The sequence below is a fragment of the Nicotiana attenuata genome, unplaced genomic scaffold (genome assembly GCF_001879085.1).
Source record: "Nicotiana attenuata strain UT unplaced genomic scaffold, NIATTr2, whole genome shotgun sequence".
NCBI lineage: Eukaryota > Viridiplantae > Streptophyta > Magnoliopsida > Solanales > Solanaceae > Nicotiana > Nicotiana attenuata.
Genome location: NW_017671797.1, coordinates 96,083 through 105,227, shown reverse-complemented (window position 1 = coordinate 105,227; position 9,145 = coordinate 96,083).

Here is a 9,145-nt window from a genome sequence, read left to right as displayed (position 1 = left end):
CTTGACATTTTGGGTTGTGTCGTCCACGTTAACCGGGAGGGTGATTTCTCCTTTCATTATTTCGCTCGCCGTGTTGAATCCGTTAAGGATTCGAGAGGCAGGCACGATCTGGTCGAGCAGTCTGAGCTGCTCCACCACCCTTGACCTGATGATGTTGTCCGAGCTACCTGGATCCACAAGCACACGTTTAATTTGAAATGTATTTATAAGAAAAGAATTACCAATGCGTCGTTATGGGGCTGAGATAGCGCCTCGATGTCTTCATCGCTGAATGTTAGGGCGTCCTTGGGTATGTAACCTCGAGTTCGCTTTTCCCTGGTAATGGATATTCTCGTTCTCTTGACCATGGGTTCCTGTGGAGCATCGATACCTCCGAATATCATATGGACGACATGTTGTGGCTCGTCTGTTTCACTCTTGTTGGTTGCCTCTATTTTTTGGAACTGATTTTTTGTTCGGTCGTTGAGAAATTCTCGGAGGTGACCTTTGCTGAGTAGTCGGGTTACTTCTTCTAGGAGTTGTCGGCAATCTCGGTCCTGTGACCGTGTGTGTTATGAAATTCACACACTAAGTTATGGTTCCTTTGCGAAGGATCTGACTGTACAGGCCTTGGCCACCTGGTGTCTCTAATTTTACCGATAGCGAATATGATGTCTGGAATGTCGATGTTGAGGTTGTATTTCGACAATCGGGGTGCCTCCGTCGGCCCTGTATGCCTATCGAATCCAGCTCTGCTAAAAAGTCCTCGAGGATTCTGGCCTCGATCCAGCCTTCGGTCGTTGCGGGGTATGTTGCGCCTCGAGGCGTTTCTTCTATCTTCAGTGTATGGTTGGTATCTTTCTTTGTTTGGCTTTAGCTCCTTTGTCGGAAGCCTGCTAGGATATACCGAGCCTGAGGGGGCTCCTAGTTGGTCGTCTTCTACCCTGATCTTTGATTGGTATCGGTTGTGGACGTCTGACAAAGTCATGACAGGATATTCGACTAAGTTCTGCTTCAGCTGTTTCGAAGCTACCGAGCTTCGCTCGTTCAAACCTTGAGTGAAGGCCTGCACTGCCCAATTGTCGGAGACTTGTGGTAGTTCCATTCGTTCCATTTGAAAGCAAGATACGAACTCTCGCAGCATCTCGTTCCCCCTTTGCTTGATTTTAAAAACGTCAGATTTCTTTGTAACTACCTTGATGGCACCAGCATGTGCCTTTATGAAGGAATCTACCAGCATGGCAAATGAGTCTATCGAGTTTGGCGCTAGGTTGTGATACCACATCATTGCCCCTTTGAAAGTGTCTCTATGAACTTTTTTAGTAGGACGGATTCGATCTTGTCGTCCTTTAGGTCGTTACCCTTCACTGTACAAGTGTAACTAGTGATGTGCTCGTTGGGGTCCGATGTTCCATTGTACTTTGGAAGTTCGGGCATTCTGAACTTCTTTGGAATGGGTTTTGGGGACGCTTCCTGTGGGAATGGCTTTTGTACGAACTTCTTCGAATCTACACCCTTCAAGATCGGGGGTGCGCCCGGAATTTGATCGACCCTAGAATATTAGGTCTCCACCTTCTTGTCGTTGGCTTCTATCTTCTTCTCGCCTGATTCGATCCTCTTTGTGAGGTCCGTGAGCATCTTTATGATGGTGGGGTCGGCTTCTGACACGTTGTTGCTTAATTTTCTGGTACCTGCTCGGCTCGGGGAGCCGTTTTCGGTGCTACTGTGCTGGGAGTTTTTGGTGGCTTTGTAGCCGAGCAATCACCAGCTGCTGTGCTTGTAACATCTCGAAGATGACGTGAAGGCTAACCCCTTATTCTTCCTGAGCCGGGGTTTTTTGAGCTTCTTGTTGATCTCCATGGTGTATGCTCCTGTTGGTGTGGGAGCTTATTTCGACGTGTTGAGCGTCGCACGAGACCGCGTCCACGGGAATTGGTTCTGGTGCATCCTCAGGGTTTCGTAGTGGTACACCAACACCTGGAACAGCAACACCATTTTCTCCATGGTTCTCAAGATTGTTGTTTTCATGTGCGTTTACTGAGTTAGACATCTTGACCTGAAATCAAAGATCTTGGACAAGAAAAAGTGTGAAAGATAACTTGCGTTATGTAGTAAACCAGCAAGAAAACAATCACTATTATTTTCAGCCCCACGGTGGGCGCCAAACTGTTTACCTTGAAAATGGTAATTACAATTAGATTTGATTTTGTGGTTCTAAATATACGTGATCTGTTTTTATGCTAGTTGTTAGGCAATAGATGCTAAGTGAAAGATTGGAAAATAAGATAATAGCTTGCAGATGATGTAATAATCAAACCGAATGCTTGGGAATCGAAGCCTCGAGCTTGCGCATACGGGGCCTCGAGGTCGAGTCGGATGCCCAGCTAAGGGCAGTCGATGAAGGATTAACAGTTATGAGAGCTGCGATGGTGGCTCTTTATGATCAATAATGAGCAATAAAATGATGAATAATTAATAGAATACAATGAATATAGGCAATAAATGTAAATAATGAAACCAAGAGAATGTGTCTAAGCTAGAGAATGTTCTTGTATTTAATGTAGTGTGTTGTATATTGTAACTTGTCTTCACAAAATGACAAAGGTCCCCTTTATAGATGAGGGGGAATCCTAACATAGTACAAATGCATTTATTACAAAGATATGGAGATGGTACAGCCATTTAATGCCATGGTACGGGCTTGAGCTAGCCTATTAGACTTGATCAGCTTTATTCATATTCCTTGGGAACTTCGCGCTAGTGCATCATAGCCGCTGGTTTGCACTGCCTCGAGGTCGATCGATGAGAACCCTCGGGGTCGAAACCCGAGGCGAACTTGAGCCTTCTAGGGGCGGTACTTACGGGGCGCCTTAATGATCTTAAAATCAGACCACTGATTTTTACCGTATACAATAACTTAACCTCGGATTGGAATTTTGATGGTTTCGTTAGCTCCGTTTGGTGATTTTGGACTTACGAGCGCGTCCGGATTGTGATTTGGAGGTCTGTATTTGAATTTGGCTCGAAATAGCGAAAGTTGGATTTTTTTGGAAAGTTTGACCGAGAGTGGACTTTTTGATATCGGGGTCGGATTTCAATTCTGGAAGTTGGAGCAGGCCCGTAATGTCAAATATGACTTGTGTGTAAAATTTGAGGGCAATCGGACGTGATTCGATAGGTTTCGGCATCGGTTGTGAAAGTTTGAAGTTTCAAGTTCATTGATTTTTGGATTGAGGTGTGATTCGTCGTTTTGATGTTGTTATGTGTGTTTTGAGGCCTAAAGTAAGTCCGTGTTATGTTATGGGACTTGTTGGTATGTTTGGACGTGGTCCCGAGGGGCTCGGGTGTGTTTTGGATAGGTTTGGGTTGTGTTGCGCTCGTTTTTTTTAATATTTTGACGTTGTTTGTTCAAGCATAAATGGTACTACATTAAGCAAATGAGCTCCAATTTCTGTTTTTATTGAATCATTAGATCCTATCGTAATTACGGAGCCATAGCAAAAAGAATCGTCGAATTTGTACATCGTATAAGGAGTTTATGGTCATTTTACTAAGAATTTGGTGGCCAGATTTTTTCAGCTTAATTACGAAATTACCACTGACTTCGTATTTAAAAATTGGCACTATTTCCAAATATTGAAACCAACATAGCTCCTTCAATATAAAGTCAAATGGAGTGATTCAAGAGCCTAACTTGACTAGAATTTCACAAGGAATCTATTGGAGGCATCAAAAGCAAGTTTCGAGATTATTTTGCACAAGAAACGAGGCAGAGCAGTGTTAAAACGAGGGTTTTGTTCATTTAACATATTTTGAGTTGGAGAGCTCGGAATTGAGCAATATTTAGGCGGTTTTCACCATATGAATTGGGGTAAGTATTCTCTACTCGGTTTTGGCTGTATTCCATGAATCTATCTTTGATTTTAGCTTTTGGTTGATGAATTTTAAAGAGGAAATTGGGGATTTTGGCCTAAAGTTCCATAATATGAATTTTTGAGTTTTGAACATCAATTTGGAGTCGGAATTGAGTGAAGCTGGTATGGTTGGACTCGTAATTTAATGAATTGTCAGATTTTGTATGTTTTGTCGGGGTCCAAGGCATGGGGCCGAGTGTGATTTTTGGCCGAATTTGGGATTTGATTTAGGATTCGACCTTTATCATTTGGAATTGTTACCTTGGGCTTTATTTGATGTATTTGTGTTACTTTTGGATATTTTTTAGCCGTACGGAGGTCACTACGCGCGTGATGGCATTTTGGAGCATCGCTTGGCTTGCTCGGTATTGTAATTGGCTTGTTCGAGGTAAGTGTCTTGCCTAACTTTGTTGAGGGAATTCTTCCTCCTATTTGACATTGTTTGCTACATGTGGGGGTGATACATATATGAGGTGACGAACGTATATATATATGTGCCAGGGTTAATCATGCTCGGGGGTAGATTTTGTTATAATTGTGTCTTGTAGAATTACATAACCTTCTCTCTTCATGTCTCACTTGACTTCTAGATATTAAGAACGTAGTATTAAATGTTAGAATCGAGACTTAGCCTAATATAACTTGATCAAATTTGATGGAAAATTTGAGAATACATTGATGTGTCTAATACGGTCATCTCTATGCATAATCATTAATATGTTGCTACGGCCAATATTTTGAGATGCTAGATTCCATACTTGTGTTGATGATAAATTGTTGGATTTGTGGAAGTACTTGAATTATATGGCCCTTGAGGGTTCATTGAATCATTGTTGGCTTGGAAAATAGTGATTGAGAATTTGTATGGAATATTCGTTTGAACACTCTCGTCGATGTTATTTATACTTCCTGCCTTGCCATTTTATTGATATTCATATGCTTGGTAAGGAAGAGTTTAAAGCACGAAGGGTGATGCCGTGCCATTTTATATTCATTATTATGTGAGGAAGAGTGTAAAGCACGAAGGGTGATGCGGTGCCATTTTATATTCATTATCATGTGAGGAAGAGTGTAAAGCACGAAGGGTGATGCCGTGCCATGTTATTGAGAGTAAAAGCACGAAGGGTGATGCCATGCCATTTCATTTATATTGCTATGATTGTGTTTTATCGTGAGGTCATGGCACGACGGGTGTTTCTCTGCAGGCAAGGATGAGGGATATGCATTATGTTTGATATCAGTTTTCCGTGTATACGTTCATGTCTTTACCTTTAACTGTTATTGTCATAATTATAGACCTGATGTGACTTGTTGCTGTTGTTTTGTCATTGATCACTATTTCAGTTGTTGTTGTGTTTCTCATACCTTCTACTTGCTTAACTTGCATATACCATGCCTATTTCCTGCTTTTATAAATATACTCATGTTGTATCTATTCTTTAGCACTTAGTATAAGCCTTCCACCATGTTAGCCATTCATGCCCTTACTTGTCAAGTTGTAAAGATCATGTATTTCCGTGTTATTTGTTATATTTGTACTTAGGCATCCAATATGCTAGTTAATTGAAGTTGATATTCCTTGTTTTTCAAATATTGTTATTACTCACATGCTTTCCGCTTAGTCTTTTACTATTGCCCACATGTGTATCTTTGTCCATTGTTGTTACTTGCGTATTTCCTACTTTGTAATTCCTGTTATCGATATTTCTCTCATCTAGATAGTTGTGTTACTCGAACATTTGGGAGGATGAGTTGAACGCACGAAGGGTGTTGCCGTGCTAATTGATTTGTCACAAAAATTATGTATATAAATGGTGAGGCAGAGATAGAAGCACGAAGGGTGTTAGCGTGCCGTTTGACTTGATTTCTTGGATATACTTCTCATACCAAGAAAGATTTTAAATCTTCTACTGTGATTCCTTTAGTAATTGTTGATTGTCTCGCAGAGTTGTATTTGGTACTTTCATCTGTTATGCTTTGAACTACTTTTACTGTAAATCTAATGTACAGGTTATAACAATCAGCATCTTCTAACTAAAAGCCTCGTCACTACTTCGGCGAGGTTAGACAAAATACTTACCAATACATGGGGTCGGTTGTATTGATACTACACTTCTGTATGATGTGTACAGATTTCTGAAGTTGAGTTGCTGGTGATGTCGGGTGCTGATTCTGAAGACGTTCGCGCATTCGGATATAGCTGCCTCTTGTCCTTGGTAGCTTAGGTTTTGTTATTCTGTTTATGTATCTTTCAAACAGAACGTGTATTTATTCATACTAGCTTTGTAAATTATAAGTCTTAGAAGCTCATGAGTCGTACTACCATGTCTTGGGTAAATTATAAATGTTCAGTTATCTATTCTCTATTCTCTTATAATCTTGGTTGAGTTGTATTTTCTGTTAGTTGGCTTACCTAGCGGGTTGAGTTACGTGCCATCACGACTTGTGGTTTTTGGGTCGTGACAAGGTGGTATCAGAGCACTAGGTTCATTGGTTCTGCGATCCATGAGCAAGTGTCTAGTAGAGTCCTGCGGATCGGTATGATGACGTCCATACCTATCTTCGGGAGGATATATGGCATTTAGGAAAAATTTCCCTTTCTTCTTTCCTTATCGTGCGGCCTTGTTTCAACTTGAAACTTACGACTTTGACTCTTCTCGATCGCTCATGTGTGATGTTGTGCACTCAGTAATCGCTATGTGCTGACGATCGGTGATGCTGCAGATAGATTACGACGGGCTATGGATGCTTGATTATCATCGCAATGTGTTGTCTAGCCTCAGAAACATATGCAGTGTTAAATCTTCTAGTCGTTCTATTGGGGTATAAGGCGGGTTCATATGTCTGGTTGGTAAGCGCAGATTTTGGAAGATTGACTGGTGGCCTGGCTGTTGTGATTAAGGTAAGTTCATGGCAAGGTGTCGATTTGAGTATAACAGGTGGGCCATCTCCTGCATGATAGGTTTGGATCATGTGTCTCGTATGAGGTTTCTATTCGGTGGAGTGCACATGTTATCATTTCAGAGACTTTTAGGAAGTTGTTTGACTATTGCAATGATGGGAAAGCACTTGGTAGAGTCTTTGGTGTGTTCTATGGTTTCGAGCTAAGTGGTGGAGTCTGCTAATGACGATCGAATTATAGAACCATGGGCTGTATCAGTTTTCGGACCGAGAGATTGCTAGGTTATTTCATTGAATGGTCATATACTGGTGAATCACGGGTCGATGCGTATTAGCTGTGTATTGAAGATCACAATTAGATGAGTGGTTATCAAGAAGGTTCTGGCGAGTTCCAAGTCTTATAGCCTTTAAGGACTTTTGAATTTGTCTACGGGTGGGCTTGAAAACAGTACTGAATGGTAATCGGATCCGCAATACTTCCTTGTCAAGAAAGGTCTACAAGTCAATGTTAGGTGATTCAAGAAATGGCTTTGGGTTCCCAGGAAGTTCCCTCAGGGTGGTCATATCGGATTGAGTTACTTTTGGGTTGGCGGTCTGCGTGACTCGGTTGAGTTGGAGGCGATTGGTTCTGATTACTCGATTATGTGTTACTGAGTTCAGAAGAATTTATCATGGTTATGACCACGGTCGGAGTTGAAGTTTTCTACAGGCATAGAAGCTATATTGCATGTGGTGGTGTTCTCCTGGATTGAGATAAATGAAAGATTCTCGGTTGATGAAGTGTTCAATTTGCGTAAGGTTTAGAGTTGACTATGAGATTTTCGTAGTATAGCGAGTTAGCATGTTAGAGGCGATGCGCCGTGTGGGGTTGAAAAGTTGCATGTGCAAGGTTGCAGATAGTTTCGAAGAGAAGGATATGAGTTCTTGATGTCACGCTCGATTTCGGGTGTTTAAGGTCTTGCTGGCACTATATGTTCCCACTAGAGGAGAGTTCGTCTGTTGGCAGGTACATTGTGTTTTGACTTATGAGTATTTTTTTTTTGCAATGTGAGGGGGTATGAGTTACGTGTCATCCATTTGAGTAGCGGTGTTGAGATTGGATATGAAGATTATGGTATTCGTAAGGCTCAGAGACTGGATGTTCTCGTTGGCAGACTATTCCTTGATTGCGAGTTGTGAAGAAATGTCGAGGATTGGATGATGGATAGTAGGTGTTATGGAAAGGTTGCTATGGACTTTTGGAAGGTTGATTGCATGTTTGGGGGATGATCGGAAATTGGTTTGGAGGTTGCTTTTGAGCCTAATGAGTGTGTATTTCGTATCGGATCGGACCTGTTTGTTCTTGCACAGTTTTTACCATATGTATATTATCGGGCGGAATGGATGTTATTCGTGCCTTGGTTTATGTTATATGTTTCTCCCTTATACTACGGCGGGATGTGAGAGTTACATGATTCGCACGCATATTGTGATTCAATTTAGGACTCATGCCATTATGGGCAAGGTGACCTTCGCGATGTTGATTTGCTTATTGCACCATAGTTGTGCTTGTCCTTCTCAGTATTGTTTATTCCTAATATTTTTTCCACAGTTATATTTTTGTGCACTCGGTTGTGCTTGATATTGACGCACATGTGATCAGTAAGCCCGAGTATTATGGCTCGATGGGTACCCTATGTGGATTGATGCAATGGGATCGGGTTGCACGCCGCAACGATACAGTGATGAAATGTGACTCTTTATTCTATTTCGCGTATTTTGCTTTCACCTTGTTGAAAATAGTTCATAGTAAAATGCTAAAATTTTCCTGCCTGCTTAACTTACTCAGTAGTCTTCTTATTTAGTTTTCTTATTGTTATCTGTCATGTCTGAATTATTAATTACTGGTGCACGGAACCGGGTTGCATGGGGCTCCATATGACTATTAATGGCACTTGTCGAAGGGGTTGCTCGTATTGGCTGAGATGAGGTTTCTAGACGTGAGATTTGCGCTATTGTATTGGGATGAGGAAGGTTTGGAAGAATAACACTATATTTTGTTGAGGATGTGGACAATGTGCCATTTAATATTCATTATCATGTGAGGAAGAGTATAAAGCACGAAGGGTGATGCCGTGCCATTTTATATTCATTATCATGTGAGGAAGAGTGTAAAGCACGAAGGGTGATGCTGTGCCATTTTATATTCATTATCATGTGAGGAAGAGTGTAAAGCACGAAGGGTGATGCCGTGCCATGTTATTGAGAGTAAAAGCACGAAAGGCGATGTCGTGCCATTTCATTTATATTGTTATGATTGTGTGTTATCGTGAGATCATGGTACAATGGGTGTTTCTGTGAAGGTGAGGATG